Source organism: Panicum hallii, chromosome 3 (assembly GCF_002211085.1).
Source record: "Panicum hallii strain FIL2 chromosome 3, PHallii_v3.1, whole genome shotgun sequence".
Taxonomy (NCBI): domain Eukaryota; kingdom Viridiplantae; phylum Streptophyta; class Magnoliopsida; order Poales; family Poaceae; genus Panicum; species Panicum hallii.
The window spans coordinates 14,586,647-14,602,858 of record NC_038044.1 but is presented as its reverse complement, the minus strand read 5'-3'; the positions used below and the strand labels follow the sequence as shown (position 1 = coordinate 14,602,858).

Genomic DNA, 16,212 nt, shown 5'->3' with positions numbered 1-16,212 from the left:
AAATCCAAAGAATCAGTCGAATCCAATCAACAAATAAATAAAATTAGAATTAAAAAAGAAAAATATTAGTTGAGCAAAGAGTCTATATTAAATATAACTAATAAATGTCTAAATTTAAAATAAAAAATTTAGTAAGTTCATTTATATGCGAACCGAGAAGCAAAATTGCTAAATAAAGGGCTAAACAAATGCAATTAATAAATGATTAACATTTGTGATTAAAACAATGAAAATTGTTTTTTTAAATTTCTTTACGCTCCAGTTCACGCTCTTCGTTTTCTCCGCGAGCAGCCTGGAGTACTACTCCATGGGCTTCTACTTCCTGCCCCCGAGGTGCCTGACGAGGATATTCGCGCGGGCGAAGCTCCCGCTCCCCCAGCTGCTGGCAGCCGACCCGACCTCGGCGTTCCGGCCTGACAAATAAACACGGGTGCTTCCCGGTGCACGTCGCCGCGTCGGGGAACAGCATGGTGCCTCTCATCATCCTGCTCACGAGGTACCCTGCCTGCGCCGGGCTACGCGACCCGACGGGCGGACCTTCCTCCACTTCGCGGTGCAGAAGAAGAGGTTGAACGTCGTGAGCTTCGTGTGCCGGTGGTGGGGGCGGCCCTACTCCAAGTCGGTTGTGAACGTGCAGGACAAGAACGGGGACACCGCCTTGCCCTTGCACATAGCCGTCCGTGACAGGGAGCTGGACATGGCTAGATGGCTCATCGGGAACAAGCATTCTCAGATAAACCTGCAGAACAACGCAGGGAGAACTCCCAGGGATCTCGCCAACGGGGGAGTTAAATCCGGATTTTACTTCGGGCTGGTAAAGGAAACTCTCTCTCTCTCTCTCTCTCTCATGTCCTCGGATGAATGGAAAATCTTGCAGACGGCACGTCGTAGGATTCTCAGCATGCTAAACTTCGTAGATGCCGTGAGTGGCAACCGCCGGCGGGATTGGATACCGGAGTACAGCCGCCGTCTAGATGAGGAAACAGAATCCGCAAAGATCAAGGATTTCGCGCAGATCGTGGGCATCGGCTCCGTGCTCGTCGCTACGGCCACATTCACGGCAGCCTCTGACCATGCCCGGGGGCGTGTGGAGCCCCGGGGACGCCGCGGGCAAGAAACTGGCCGCAGTCGCGCCGCTGCCGCTGGCCGGGACGCCGGTGCTTACCGGCTCGTACGCCTTCGAAGGCTTCGTGATCTCCAACACGCTGGCGTTCATCTGCTCCACCCTGGCCACCTTCAGCCTCGTCTACGACTGCGGGGTCGCCGCCGTCGACATCCAGAAGCGGATCGAGCTGGTGTCCTTCTCCCTGGCGCTGCTGCTCTGCTCGGCGCGGAGCTTCAGCGCCGCCTTCGCCTTCGCCCTCTACCTGCTGCTCGCCAACGTGGAGCACGGGACGGCCATCGCGTCCTGCGTCATGACATCTCTCGCGCTGCTCGACGGGCTCTGGTTCCTGATGGCGAGCTTCAACGACATGTCAGCATTTCTTAAGAGGAAAACGAAAGCGACGCTGCTGGAGTTAGGGATTGGGTTCCTGTTCAACATGATATATCTCTTCTGGCCCTACCTCGTGATCGCCGGTTTCTTGTCGTATGAGTTCATGAAAACGGCAGATGGCCTCACCCATCACTGAAGCTAGCCTCTCTATGCAGCAAGCACAAGGAAATTAATCCCTTCCGGATTTCCGGTTGAATTTCTTAGTATCTATATGATTTGCTTTCTCATAATCCTGGCTTGGTATATATGGGTTGGTTAGGAAGAAGAAATTAAGCGTCTGTTTGGATCAAGTGACTAAAAGTGACTAGAGTTTCAAATAAAATGACTAAAATGAGGGGCAGGCTCTCTCAACTTCTCCTTTTAGCTCCTTTAGCTCCTCTTTGGAGGCTGATGGGACTAAAACGTTTTTGTCACTTTTAGTCACTTTGTTTAGAACTTTAGTTCCTAAAGTGACTTAGAACCTAGGATCCAAACAGACCGTAAAACTCCCTCATCGATCCTATTTATTCAAAACATGGGGTAAGATTTGTATTCAATATTGAACCAATATATTATATATCTAGAAGTTAGGTGTATTTATCCTTCGTCATCCCGCGCGTGTTTCACGGGACTATAATAAGCACGTGCCACATCTCTGTACTACTAATATAAAAAATAGGACTCCCTATTTGTGAAACAAGTCATTTTTCTTTACATGTACGTCTAATATTGTTTTATATGCAACTGTGCTACATTTTGGTTTGTATATAATTATATTTTATTGAACAACCTCAGGAGAATACTAGCTGGAATGATATCCCTAGTATGTGGGTCGCCGGAAAATTGTTCGTTGTAGGGTTTTTTTTTGTTTATAAAACTTCTATGTTGTAACACCCTAGGTCCCTAGCTATGTTTTAGCCATGCGTCAAAAGAATATAACAATCGTAATATTTAGAAAAAGAAGTCCATATTGCTACCCTTCTCGCTAGTTCACTTTGTCCTATATACTCCTCCCGTGGAAGTAAACCGCCTCTGAAAACTCTTTTTAAAATTTTTTTTTATCTTTACATTAAGTTGATTTTGACAATGAAATATTATAGATAGAAACATCACGCCCATGCCCACAAATTTATAAAAAGCTTAATAATCTACAAATTTGTCAACGGAGGGGGATTACTCCTTGCGGTTGAAAAGACAAACTGAGTTTGCTTGCCAATCTCAAGATATACCGATCTAATTTGTAAGAGACCCCAAATTATTACCACCAGGTGGCTGTACTGTGCTTCGCTAAAAAAAAATTTAGCTTTTGTGAGCACAAAATATATGTTCCAACATGAGCCGAGCCAATTCGCTTCCAAGTTCCAGTCCACCGACCTCATATCCTCATGACTTCGGGCGTAAAAGTGGAAGTGGAAATGGAAGTGGGAGAAAATTCAGCTTGGCTTGTGCTTGAGGAAAAGTGGAAGGCGCCGCCTTACACACACAGACCGTAAAAGGAAGCTGGCATGCATGATCTCCAAAGGAGAACCTACAAAGTTGGCGCCTTGCGGCCATGGAAAAAAAAAATTGGCGCCTTGGTTCCAGGTGGCCTATTGTTCACGTAAGAATAAAGACCGTATCCATCTGTGACGGCCTCACCTCGATCGATCGAGGACAGCGTGACATGCGAATAAGGAACCTAGAACCTTGCTTATGCCCTGCGGTGTTTCCGTGCCGGAAGCAGATACGAAAACACTCCGTATTTTTCTACGGAAAAAAGCGTCCAGGGGTAGCTTATCGTCGTACGCAATGAATAGCGCCTTCACGTGGCCGCCAACTACATGCATGCCGCACGGATGCATATGCTGCCATCGTACACGACCGGTACGGCAAGCAAGCGCCAACGACATCTGTAGTCAGTGCCTGCTGCCTAGCTAGTGTGATGGATTCGAGCCGGGCTGCGGCTGAATGCTGGGACCAGCCGCGGCTGCAAGACATCCTGGTGGGAGAGCAGGGGGAGGCGGAAGGAGCGGCGGCGGCGCCGCGGCCTAGTGAAGTCGTCATCTACGTCGCCAGCGGCGGCGAGGACGACGACGCATCGGCCGCCGGCGCCGGGGACGGCGGGCGCTACCCGGAGAGCGCGGGCGCCATCTGCGGCAGGGACGGGCGCCTGCTGCTGGCCTCGCGCGACGGCGAGGGCGACACGCCGCTGCACCGCGCCGCGCGGGCCGGGAACACCAGGACGGTGGCCCGCCTCGTCGGCCTCGTCAGGGGAGGCGAGGCCGGCGATGCGAGAGCTCTCCTGAGGGCGCGGAACGCGGCCGGGGAGACGGCCTTGCACGAGGCCGTCCGCTTCGGCGACACGGAGATGGTGGCGGCGCTCGTGGGCGGGGACAGGGAGCTCGCTCGTGTGGTCGCGGACGACGGCACCTCGCCGCTGTACCTCGCCAGCACGTGGGGCCGCCACCGGATCGCTCGCGAGATGCACGACAGGGACCATGGCCTGTCTTACTCGGGCCCGGATGGACAGAATGCCTTGCATGCTGCTGTCCTCCACGACAGAGGTACGTGAACAACTCTTGTTTCCCTAATCTAATTTTGTTTCTAACACTGAATTGCAACCGCAGAGATGACAAGGTTACTGCTGGAGTGGAACAAGGACCTTCTGAAACAACGAGACGTCAACGGAAGCACTCCGATGCACTTCGCCGCATCAGCAGCAGACCCCTCCCTCCAGTTTACAAATTTTGTTTTCTCCGCGAGCAGCTTCGAGCATTACTCCTTGGGCTCCTACTTCCTACTATCGCAGAGATGCCTCGCCAAGCTCTACGAGCGCATGAACCTCACACTCCCCCAGGTGCTGCGGGCTGATCCGTCCTCAGCGTTCCAGCCAGACACCCACGGGTCGTTCCCAGTGCACGTCGCGGCGTCGGCGGACAGCATGGCGTCCGTCGTCGTCCTGCTCACGAGGCACCCTGCCTGCGCCGGGCTGCGCGACGCCAGGGGGCGGACCTTCCTCCACGTCGCCGTCGAGAGGAGGAGGCGCCACGTCCTGAAGTTCGCGTGCCGCTGGTGCCAGCAGCCTTCCGCGTCGCCGGTGCTGAACGCGCAGGACGGCGATGGGAACACTGCCCTGCACCTCGCCGTCCTTGCCGGGGAGCGGGACATCGTCTGGTGCCTCATCAGCAACCGCCGTGTTCACATAAATTTGCAGAACAGGGAGGGGAGAACCCCCATGGATCTCGCCCTGGGAAAAGTTCAATCCGGATTCTACTTCGGACTGGTAAAAGGAAAACTCATAGTAATTTGTTTCCATCCATAACTTAATTTTTATATTGGTATTCATTTTGTTAATTCTTGCAGACCGCACCTCGCAGGATACTGAGCATGCTAACCTTCGCAAATGCTCAGACTGCCAACCGCCGGCGTGATCAGATCGAGGATTACAACCCAAGTCTGAACGAGGAGGAAGAATCAAGCAAGATAAGGGAGTTCGCGCAGATCGTGGGCATCGGCTCCGTGCTCGTCGCGACGGCGACGTTCACGGCGGCCATAACCGTACCCGGGGGCGTCAGGACCCCCGGCGACGTGGCGGCGGCGGCGGGCAGAGGAGGCATCGCCGCGCCGCCACCCGCCGGGACGCCCGTGCTCTCCGGGACGTACGCCTTCGATGGGTTCGTGGTCTCCAACACGCTGGCGTTCATCTGCTCCACCCTGGCCACCTTCAGCCTCGTCTACTGCGGGGTCGCCGCCGTCGACATCCACAGGCGGATCAAGCTGGTGTCCTTCTCCCTGGCGCTGCTGCTCGGCGCCGCGAGAAGCTTCTGCGCCGCCTTCGGGTTCTCCCTGCACCTGCTGCTTTCGCAGGTGGATCACTCTACGGCCATCGTGACCTCCGTGGTTCTGTCCTTCGCGCTGCTCGACGGGCTCTGGTTCCTGCTCTGGACTTTCAAAGATCTGACGGTGCTCCTGAGCAGAAGAGCGAGAAGGCGGACGGTGCTGAGATTGGGGACCGGATTCGTGGCCAACATCATATACATGTTCTGGCCGTACCTCATAATATTTGGCTATTTGTTGCTTCACTTCCAGAAAAAAGATAGGGCACATAGCTAGCATGCACTAGGCAGGCAACTTTATATACGTATGTGTAAGAGTTTGGTTGTGTTATTCTTCATTGTCCGTCATATGTTGTTCGAGCATTTGTAAGCACCTGCTGTACTTTTTTCTATGAATGCACCTGCTGTATTTAAATATTTTTGTTCTCTGTAGCTATATGTATTTTATTTTACACGATGTTGCCTTAATTTTTTGAAGGGAGAGGAGCACATGGGACCGTAGTACATACTCCCTCCGGATCCTTTTATAAGCGTATCTTTATTTTCTATTTTGACCGATACGTAAAGCGTTGATGTAGATTCCGATACATTTTAATACCAGCCAGCCATTCAAGTTGCATTGCACGGATTAAATGTTTTGTATGTGATTGGGTGATTAAATCTCAGTTGCATGGGTCCAGTTATTGGCTTCATTGTTTTTCCAACTTAATAAGGTACAAAGTTAAGTTCATGGCATGCATACAAATTGATGGCAGCTCCATACACCAATTGATAAAATGGTGGAGTTAATTGTTCTTAGGACAGAAGGTCACACGCCTTAAAAAAGGTCAGAAGGAGTATAAATCAACAAATCTAAATTTTGCATGTATGCTAAGTATTCTCTTACCTGTGTTGAGTTGGCACGCCTGCAGTATAAAGGACCTAGGGGCAGCGATTTCGCTGAGCCCTTGGTGGAATGCGTGCTTCGGAGCGAGTATGTAACAATAAAAACTATCCCAAGCCATCGATTCCGCATGTATTCGGATTTTTTTTCAACTTATTACCGTAATGATGCGCAGAACTGCGTGTTCGAGAAAAAAATAGTGAAATGCTATTCCACTAAGAATAGTATCTTCTCCATTTAATAATTTGTGTACAAACTAATGTGTTTTGCTACAAGTGTATCAAGATATTTTAATTTTTGAAACGAACCAAACGCGAGAGCTACCAATTATATTAAAAATAAGAATAGATTTAGAGACTGAATAGTCAACAAATAACAACTCTGGCCAGTTGGATTGGAACATCAACATAAGCCGCACAACACCGTCGCATATCACACCACTCAAGCTTAATTCAACAACAACACTGACCGGTTGAATTTGAATATTAATCGCGCCGCATCACTCATCGCGCTACTTAAACTCACACTCATCGCACTACTTAAACTCAAAATACATGAGGCATGCTTCACAACATCATTGCTTCGCCACAACTCTTCAAACATGACTACAATGCCCGTGGCATTATCCACTGCCACTCCACCATCACACGACGTCCGGCGTCCACATCACCACCAATTTTTTTCCATTTTTAGAAAAAGAGAGAGAGAAAACAACAAGAAAAAGAAAATGAAGGAGCATTCCGCCACAGCCAGCCGGACCACCATGCTGAAAATGCCTGGCGCCGCCTCAGCCATTGGCTTCCTGCGTGATCCTAGATGAGCACTTGGGAGTTTTGATTTCCACCAGTGCAGGATCCGATTAGCTTCGAGTAGGTGCAAGGCATACCAATCAATTTAACTTGTAAATTGACAAGTGATAAAATATCAAATTCTGAAAGTATCGGCTGGTGTTCCGAATCGTTCCATAGATGATAATGGCTAGAGATTCCGATACAAGTCAAAAAGCAATCGGTTAAAGTCAGCCGATTCAATTGTGGAAGCAATATTAATTTTACTTAATAGTGCTTCGAAAATAACCTCTAGATCTAAATCTGATCGGCTGTACTTGACGAAATAGATTGAAACAACAAAGTTGCGGTAAAATCCGATAGATAACTGAAATCTAAACTGGATAACTATGATAAGAGTTAAGCTGAACAAGACTAAACGAATTAATCTTGCGAAGAAAAACTAATATCGATGATTGGTGAATAAAAAGATCGAGAAAGAAGCGATGCGCCGTCGATCAAAGACCTAATTTACTCGGTAGACGCAAACTTACTAGCATACCCGAGATCAAAGCGATGCAGTCCTGCCGACCAGAAGAACTCATTGGAAAAAAAAACTGCGAAACTAGGTTTGGCGAAGTCGCCATAAAAAAAGTAATTGTTGTATTTGATTGGATCTCTGTTGACAAGTCCGTAGGCTAATATTTATAGTCTAAGCTAACAAAACCTAGTTGATCACGGCACCATATAACTTGACTAAAAAGTTTTCTAAAGCAAAACGACTCGTACAAGACTCGAATATAATATTTTTGCCGACGTAATCCATCAGCACCAATTCTACTCCATCGGCTGCGACACTGTATCGGTCAATTGGCCAACTTTATTTCAACATCAGCTACTTCCCTTACCTTATCACGTGCTAGACTTGTGTTAAAAAACAGTATCAATAGACGCAAGTGGCGCCATCCACCCTAGCCTAAGGAGTAACGGGTTTTCACCCGCATTTAGGCTCTCAATTAAATCTGAACGAGACCTGTGATGTCTCATACACCTTTCTGTGTTCTCCCTGGCTATATATTCACTCCTTCCGCTTTTACCTCAACACGCAGCACGCACATGGCGGTAGATGCTCATGCTCCCTAATCTGCTGCCTTTGGTTTCCCCGATTGTCTCCACACTGGGATACTGGGACGGCGTGCTTAAATGCCTCAAAAGTAGGAGGACTGGACAAAGTGAACGAGAGATATCGGGCGTCGGCGTCGCAACCTTTTTAGCCCAACTCTGAAGGCCCTTCAAATCGCGGCCGAAAGGCTTTGCTTCCATTGGGCCTATTAGGCGTGCGGCCCATTGTGGTATCGCGCGGCCCTTCAAATCTGCTGTTCTGATGGAAAGCTGCTGCTTGCCGGTGATTTTCATGCCTAAAATATTAGCAGACCGGCGATGGTGCAGAATGGGCCGTGGCAGGCCGTGCGACGGAGGGCTTACGGGGTATTTGATGCAGCAGTCCGGATCGCATCCGATATTAAATATAAACTAATTGCAGGGAGACTAATTTATGAGATGAATCTATTAAGCTTAATTAATTTACCGTTAGCATATATTTACTGTAGCACAATATAGTTATATTATGGACTAATTAGGCATAATGAATTCATCTTGCGAATTAGCCTATATATGTAATGAATTTTATAATTAGCCTATATATTATGGTGTCCAAACATTCAATATGATGGGACTAAAGTTTAGGGAATGTTTGGTTCTGAAGAGCTAAACTTTAGCCTTATCACATCAAAGAGAATCTTGCTATTTAGAACTATTAGATAAAGTCTAATTATAAAACTAATTACATAACCTCTGGGCTAATTCACGAGACAAATCTAATAAGGCATATTAATCTATGATAGTGAATGGTTATTGTAGCATCACTGTTGCAAATCATGGATTAATTAGGCTCATTAAATTCGTTTCACGAATTAGCGTTCATCTGTGCAAAAGATTTTATAAACATATTTTATTTAATGCTCTAAATGATAAAAATTCTTGTTTGATACGACGGGACTAAAGTTTAACCCTCCAAAATCAAACAGGATCGTGACCTTAGTCCCGAGAAACCAAACACACCATATTCATCTTCCGGGATATACATAGGAGCCCCATAAGGCAGAACCGCAAAAGTTTTTGCTTCCTTGTGGCAGTACTGGATAGAATCATCCAGCTGGCGCATCTCCTCTTGTTCAAGTCAAGTAAGAATAGAGAAAGACCGTGTATGCCTATATATGGGCACCCCCATGAGCATCTGGTCTGTCAATCTGTCATTGTCTCTGTCGGGCCTCATCACCGGACGCAATGAACATATTTTTATGCAGAAAGGAAGAAGAATCCAGAGATAAACTTATTGCCATACGCAATGAATAGTTGGCCAACTATATATATGCAAACTGCTGTTGTCGTCCCCGATCGCCCGACGAGCTGCTTGCGCAGGCGCTAGCCAGCTGATCGCCATCGCAGCAGTACTGAAACTAAAATCTGCAGTGCTGCTGCCGCGATGGAGCCAACAAAGTCATCAAGCATGGCGTCGCGGAAGGAGTCGAGCGAGCTGGCCGCGCGTCGGACCAGCATGATGCTCATGGCCGCGAGCACGGGCGACCGCCAGCAGCTGTGGCGGGGAGAGACAGAGACCCTGGCCGCGGCGGCTCACCACCAAGTCGCCATCGACGTCGCCAGCTGCGACGGTGATGACGCCGCGCTAGTGGAGGCCGTCACGGAGGAGACGGGCTTCTCGGCGCTGCACGTGGTGGCGGCCGCCGGCGACGGCGACCGCTACCTGGAGAGCGCCCGCGTCATCTGCGGCAGGGCCAGGCGCCTCCTGGACGCGCCCGACCGCAAGGGCGACACGCCGCTGCACCGCGCCGCGAGGGCCGGGAACGCCAGGATGGTCGCGCAGCTCGTCGAGCTCGCCGGAGGCGAGGACGAGGTGAAGGCTCTGGTGCGCGCGCGGAACGGGCGGGGGGAGACGGCCCTGCACGAGGCCGTCCGCTTCGGCGGCACGAAGATGGTCCGGGTGCTGATGGACGGGGATAGGGGGCTCGCCGGCGTGGTCGCGGACGATGGCACCTCGCCGCTCTATCTTGCCAGCTCGTTGGGCCGCGAAAAGATCGCTCGCGAGCTGCATCAAAAGGGAGACGGGCTGTCCTACTCCGGGCCGGATGGACAAAATGCCTTGCATGCCGCTGTCCTCCACCATAGAGGTGAACTATATCCTTTTTCTGTTCGAGTAATATCTACATAAAGATCATAGTTTTTTTAACTGTTATATTGTGCAAAACGTTCAGATACATGCATAAAGTACTCAACCATATAAACACATGCACACACCATACTTATTATTAATGAAATTTTGGGTATTATTCACCTGTATAAGTTCTAGATTACGAAATTAATAAAGTTCTATACAAATGAATTTGGTACTTTTATTTTCATCATCCGCTTCATACATTTTATTTTTCAAAATAGACTTTCATGAAGAAATTTCAAACTCATGTTTCCCATGTTTAAATAGTTTATTGACTGAAGGAACTGGGATATCCAAGCCATCACAAAGTTCCACACCCTCAACCCCACACCACAATTAAATACATATAAATTATTTTATTTATGGCTTTTGTCTGTCAAACTTTTTCTAATAATTTGATAATCAATATAGAAAGATAAGAAGGAGAAGCAATGTGAGATTGATCTTAGTGGATTTATCATGAAAACTACTCTCATAAATGTATAATACTTATTATTCTAAAATTCAGTTTTTATATATAAATCATTAGCCAAATTTCACTTTGTAAACTTTCTATATATTTTCTATCTGACGGAGTATATTTCAAGTCAGACTATATTTCAAAGTGCCATTCTAAATGTTGATATAGCGCATTATATTTAATTTTTATCTAATCCGAAGCGTATTACAAATGCAGGTATAACAAAGTTGCTGCTGGAGTGGAACAAGGACCTTGTCAGCCAAAGAGACATCAACGGGAGCACGCCGATGCACTTCGCCGCATCAGCAGCAGACCCGTCGTTCTTCCAATTTACGAATTTCGTTTTCACGACGAGCAACTTGGAGAGCCATTTCTTGGGCTCCTACCTGCTACCTCAGAGATGCTTGACGAGATTCTATGAGCGGAGGGAGCTCCCGTTCCCCCTGCTGCTCAAGGCCGAGCCGTCGGTAGCGTTCCAGCCGGACGTCCACGGGTCGTACCCGGTGCACGTCGCGGCGTCGGCGGAGAGCATGGTGGCCATCATCGTCCTGCTCACGAGGTACCCCGGCTGCGCCGGGCTGCGCGACGCTAGGGGGCGGACCTTCCTCCACGTCGCCGTCGAGAAGAAGCGGTTCCACGTCGTCAAGTTCGTGTGCCACTGCTCGCGATCTTTCAGGCCGATGCTCAACGTGCAGGACGAGGACGGGAACACCGCCCTGCACTTGGCCATCAACCAGGGAGAGCTGGACATCTTCAGGTGTCTCATCAGGAACCGCAATGTCAAGATAAATCTGCAGAATGACCAGGGGAATACTCCGATGGATCTCGCCCTGGGGAAAGTCCGCTCTGGATTTTACTTCGGACTGGTAATTAGAAGGGGAAAAAAACACTAATTCTAGCTGCCGTTGTTGTTTAATAGCTATTTTTTTATGATTGATTTGGTAGAATGAGAAGTAATTTTTTGCTGATTCTTGCTTGCTGCAGACTGCACCTCGGAGGATACTCGGCATGCTAACCTTCGCGAATGCTCAGACTTCCAGTGGCAACCGCCGGCGAGATCAGATGGAGGAGTACAATCCGAGTCTAAACGAGGACGAGGAATCGGGCAAGATAAAGGACTTCGCGCAGATCGTGGGCATCGGCTCCGTGCTCGTCGCGACGGTGACGTTCGCGGCGGCCATAACCATACCGGGGGGCGTCAGCACCCCCGGCGACGTGGCGGGGGGCAAGCAGACCGGCCTCGCCGCGCCGCCGCCCGCCGGGACGCCGGTGCTCACCGGGAAGTACGCCTTCGACGGGTTCGTGGTCTCCAACACGCTGGCGTTCATCTGCTCCACCCTGGCCACCTTCAGCCTCGTCTACTGCGGGGTCGCCGCCGTCGACATCCAGCGGCGGTTCAAGCTGGTGTCCTTTTCCCTGGCGCTGCTGCTCTGCGCGGCGCGGAGCTTCTGCGCCGCCTTCGCCTTCTCCCTCTACCTGCTGCTGTCCCCGGTGGAGAAGGGGACCGCCATCGCGGCCTGCGTGATGACGTCGCTCGCGCTGCTCGACGGGCTCTGGTTCCTGATCACGAGCTTCCACGACACGACGGCCCTCCTCAGCAGAAGAACTAAGCTGACCTTCCTGAAGCTCGGTACCGGATTCTTCGCCAACATCATATATCTCTTCTGGCCCTACCTCGTGATCTTCGGATATATGTTCATTGATGACCTAAGAAACCTAGGAGACTTTTAAGTTTAAATTAACTCGCCATGATCATCGTTGAACTCTCTACATACTTTTGCAAGCAAGAGGATTAGAGGAATTGACTTAAAAAGATGGCTTAAGAAGAACTTTGCAACTGGAGTATATATGTGCAAAATTGTACAAATATAAGAGTTGTTGTGCTATTTTTCATCATCCTTATTTGGTTCATGGAATTTGTAAGCATCCGTTGTATTTTTAAAACAACTATATTACATGTAATTTAAAGGATTGTTATTTTCTTCACATGCATTTTGTTTGAATATAAATTTCTCATAAAAAAACACGGTGGAACAATATGCATGTGTCTTCTACGTGAGTATCCGGAAGTTCTAATAAGCCAGCCCTACTTCACAAAAGTTTCATTGAACTACTCCTGAGAGACTTTTGAAAATGGTATAGCTAAATTCGTCTTTAATAGTAGTTTCAAAGTATTATACATTTGTTTATATCTTAAACATTGGTGACTATGTTGCTGTCTGAAATGACAGATACGTTTGCTAAAACTTCTCTGATTCCGAGTGACAAGTGACTCCATGAGAGAAGTGATTCTCTAGATTAAATTTCGAGTATAAAGTGATTCTGTGCAACAAGTAAATCGGTCAGGGAAGACTAATCTTTTTACCAGTTTAAAATCACTTATAAAATATCATTCGGTAGAGCACCTTCTAGACTAAGCTCTGAGAACTCTACTAGTTTAGTCTAAGAATTAGAGGACTGAACTATACATTACACTTTCACTATCTCTAAGTATACCGAGTTAGTTTAGAGATCTGCATAGAGAATCTGGCATGATGTCTATTGTTAGTATCTGAAACAAGCACTAGTACTAGCATATATTCAGAGTTCCAAACTATTTCTTTGGTCTGTATTGACCTTGTTTCAGTGCATTAAATTAACTGCACTCACCTTGTTTGGATTAGGATCTAAAGCAGCTCAGTGCTGATATACTTTGTTGAACCACCATTAATTTTTCGTATAAAACTTTTTATACATGTTTGCATTGCCTATGGTTTTTGTAGATGCTCATTGATATACTTTACGCGTATGGCATACATACAAAGTCATAGTAAAGCATGCAGATAAATGGAAAAACATGTCACAACAATAACATCCACTCAAATATTTGGGGTTGCAACAGTCATCCCTTGTGCGGTAACAGTTATATGGCTTTACAGTCAAGCAACAATAGCACGAATTATTAATAGAAGAACACTCTTTTTTTGACATAAAATATCAGTCCGGCCCCATCTAGTGCTGTGGAAGTGGAGTCGACCGCCGTAGCATCATCACCTTCACTACTTGCAACCTCAAGAAGCTATGGACGATGACCTGATGCAGCTGGTGAAAACGTCGACAACTGTAGTTAGATTATGTTGGCTATACAAACAGTCTGTATTGCTTGGGTTTTTATAGGGCACATGAGGTAGTGCCGTACAAGGGAAATAAATAACGTTTCCAATTTTGATTTTTCTTGCCATGTGCGGCGCCACAATTTTCTCCGATCTGCTGGATACTAGTCCAATTCTGAGCCACCCGGTGATATTTTTCCCCTACTTTATTCTTGCACCAGGGAACTACGATGGCTGCTGTAGGATCCGAAACGGGCGACCAAAGGGATGAATGGAAGGCTTTAAAAAATTCTCTCCAAAGAATAAGCCTTGTATCCTGATTTTCATCCCAACATTACGCCACTAAGATAACGCAAATCAACTGGTGACAAGCTCACCCTACGAACGGTTCAGAAGAGCTCAGCGCAAACCGGAAGCTATCGAAAAGCAAATCTTGAAACGAAGCGGAAGCAGCCGAAATCAATCGACACAAGCAAAATTACCACCAAAGGTTCTATCAACCGCGCGCGCGAAGAGCTAATAGAGATTAGCTAGAATAAGCTTCAAAACACTAGAGATTGGTTAGAACAAGCTTCAAAACACTAGCTAACCAAGCTAAAGGAATCTTAACTAAGCATGCAAGGACTAACAAAGATTAGCGAGAATAAAAACTAATCACTAAAACATGCAAAGGCTAACAAGCATTAGAGACCAGAAGTACTGATCATCTAGTTCAAGCAAACGAGTAGAGCTAATCATGTGAAATTGTGAAGTAAACAAATTGCAAAGCAGAACCAGCTGTCGGGCGTGTGCTCTCTCGCAGTCACTGTGCTGGGCTGCCTGCTTCTGCTCTCAGCAAGTCCGTGCTGGTGCTTGCTGCCTCCTTGGGCCACGTGCAGGAATTTTTTTAAAAAAAGAATTAAAAAATTAAATTTGAAAAAGGGTGCCGCTTTGAAATTTTTTGAAAAATAGGTACCTCCCGCCCAATTGCATGGGGCCGGAGACCTCCCGCCCATCCAACGGGCGGGAGGTCCTAAAATTTTTTCTATGCCCCTCCCGAGGGTCTTTTCACGAATAAGAAACTTTTCTGATTCGCGAAGAGGCTCCTGACGCGGCCGCTCGGCCAACGGGCAGGACGTTCCACCACCAATGTATAAGCCCCCACCTACCCCAAAATTCTCATATTCTTCGGCAAAAATTAGAAAAAAAGAAAGGGAGGAAAGGAAGCGGCGAAGCCCTGTTCACACGTCGGTTTGGAGGTATATTCTCGTTCTAATCATATAATTACTTGAAAATAACTATAATGTAAGAAATATTTCTTAGGTTAGTTATATTTTAAATAGTTTTTAGTATTTTCAATAGTTTTTAGGAATATTTCTTAGGGTAGTTATATTTTGAATAGTTTTTAGTATTTTCAATAGTTTTTAGAAATATTTCTTAGGATAGTTATATTTTGAATAGTTTTTAGAACTATTTCTTAGGGTAGTTATATTTTGAATAGTTTTTAATATTTTTAATAGTTTTTAGAAATATTTCTTAGGGTAGTTATATTTTGAATAGTTTTTACTATTTTCAATTGTTTTTAGAAATATTTCTTAGCGTAGTTATATTTTGAATAGTTTTTAGTATTTTTAATTATTTTTAGAATTATTTCTTAGGGTAGTTATATTTTGAATAGATTTTAGTATTTTGAGTAGTTTTTAGAACTATTTCTTAGAGTAGTTATATTTTGAATAGTTTTTAGTATTTTTAATAGTTTTTAGAAATATTTGTTAGGGTAGTTATATTTTGAATAGTTTTTAGTACTTTTAATTGTTTTTAGAAATATTTCTTAGGGCAGTTATATTTTTCATGCAGATATGGCGCAGACACCGGAGCTCCTTGACGCGAACACTGACGAACGGCACAGGTCGTACCTGGCAGCGGGGGAGAGGCAGCAGCTTCACGAGTTGCGTCCTCGTGTACCAAAGGAGTTATTGCATCTAGATGACCACTGGCTTGACAGGTGATACTTTGTATTTTTTTTATGGAATGAATGTATTGCTTGTACGACAATTGTAACCATAATGCAAAATATACAGGTTACGTGAGGCTGGTTTGCTACCACTCGCACGTATGCTTCTGGCCGGCGACGGCCAAGACGGTGGCGCCAAGAAGTGGATGCAGCTCGACCACTCTCTACTTGCGGCGTTGGCGGACAGGTGGCGTCCGGAGACGCACACGTTCCACTTGCCGTGCGGGGAGATGGCCCCCACGTTGCAGGACGTGTCGTACCTGCTCGGGCTTCCCATTGCGGATGAAGCTGTTGGCCCGGTTGCCGTGCCACCTACCTGGAGGGCGGAGCTTCAGGAGCGGTTTGCTCCAGTGAACCCGCCATATTTTTTGAATGTACCTGACGCGCCCGGCCCTGCCAAGGGTTAGGTAATACAATATAGGGTACATACAATTAT

The 16,212-nt window shown here is 47.1% G+C and overlaps 1 pseudogene; it reads left to right on the top strand.

Moving 5' to 3' along the window:
* The first annotated feature begins 307 nt into the window (after window positions 1-307).
* On the top strand, window positions 308-1,631 carry LOC112885262 (annotated as a pseudogene).
* The last annotated feature ends 14,581 nt before the right edge of the window (window positions 1,632-16,212 follow it).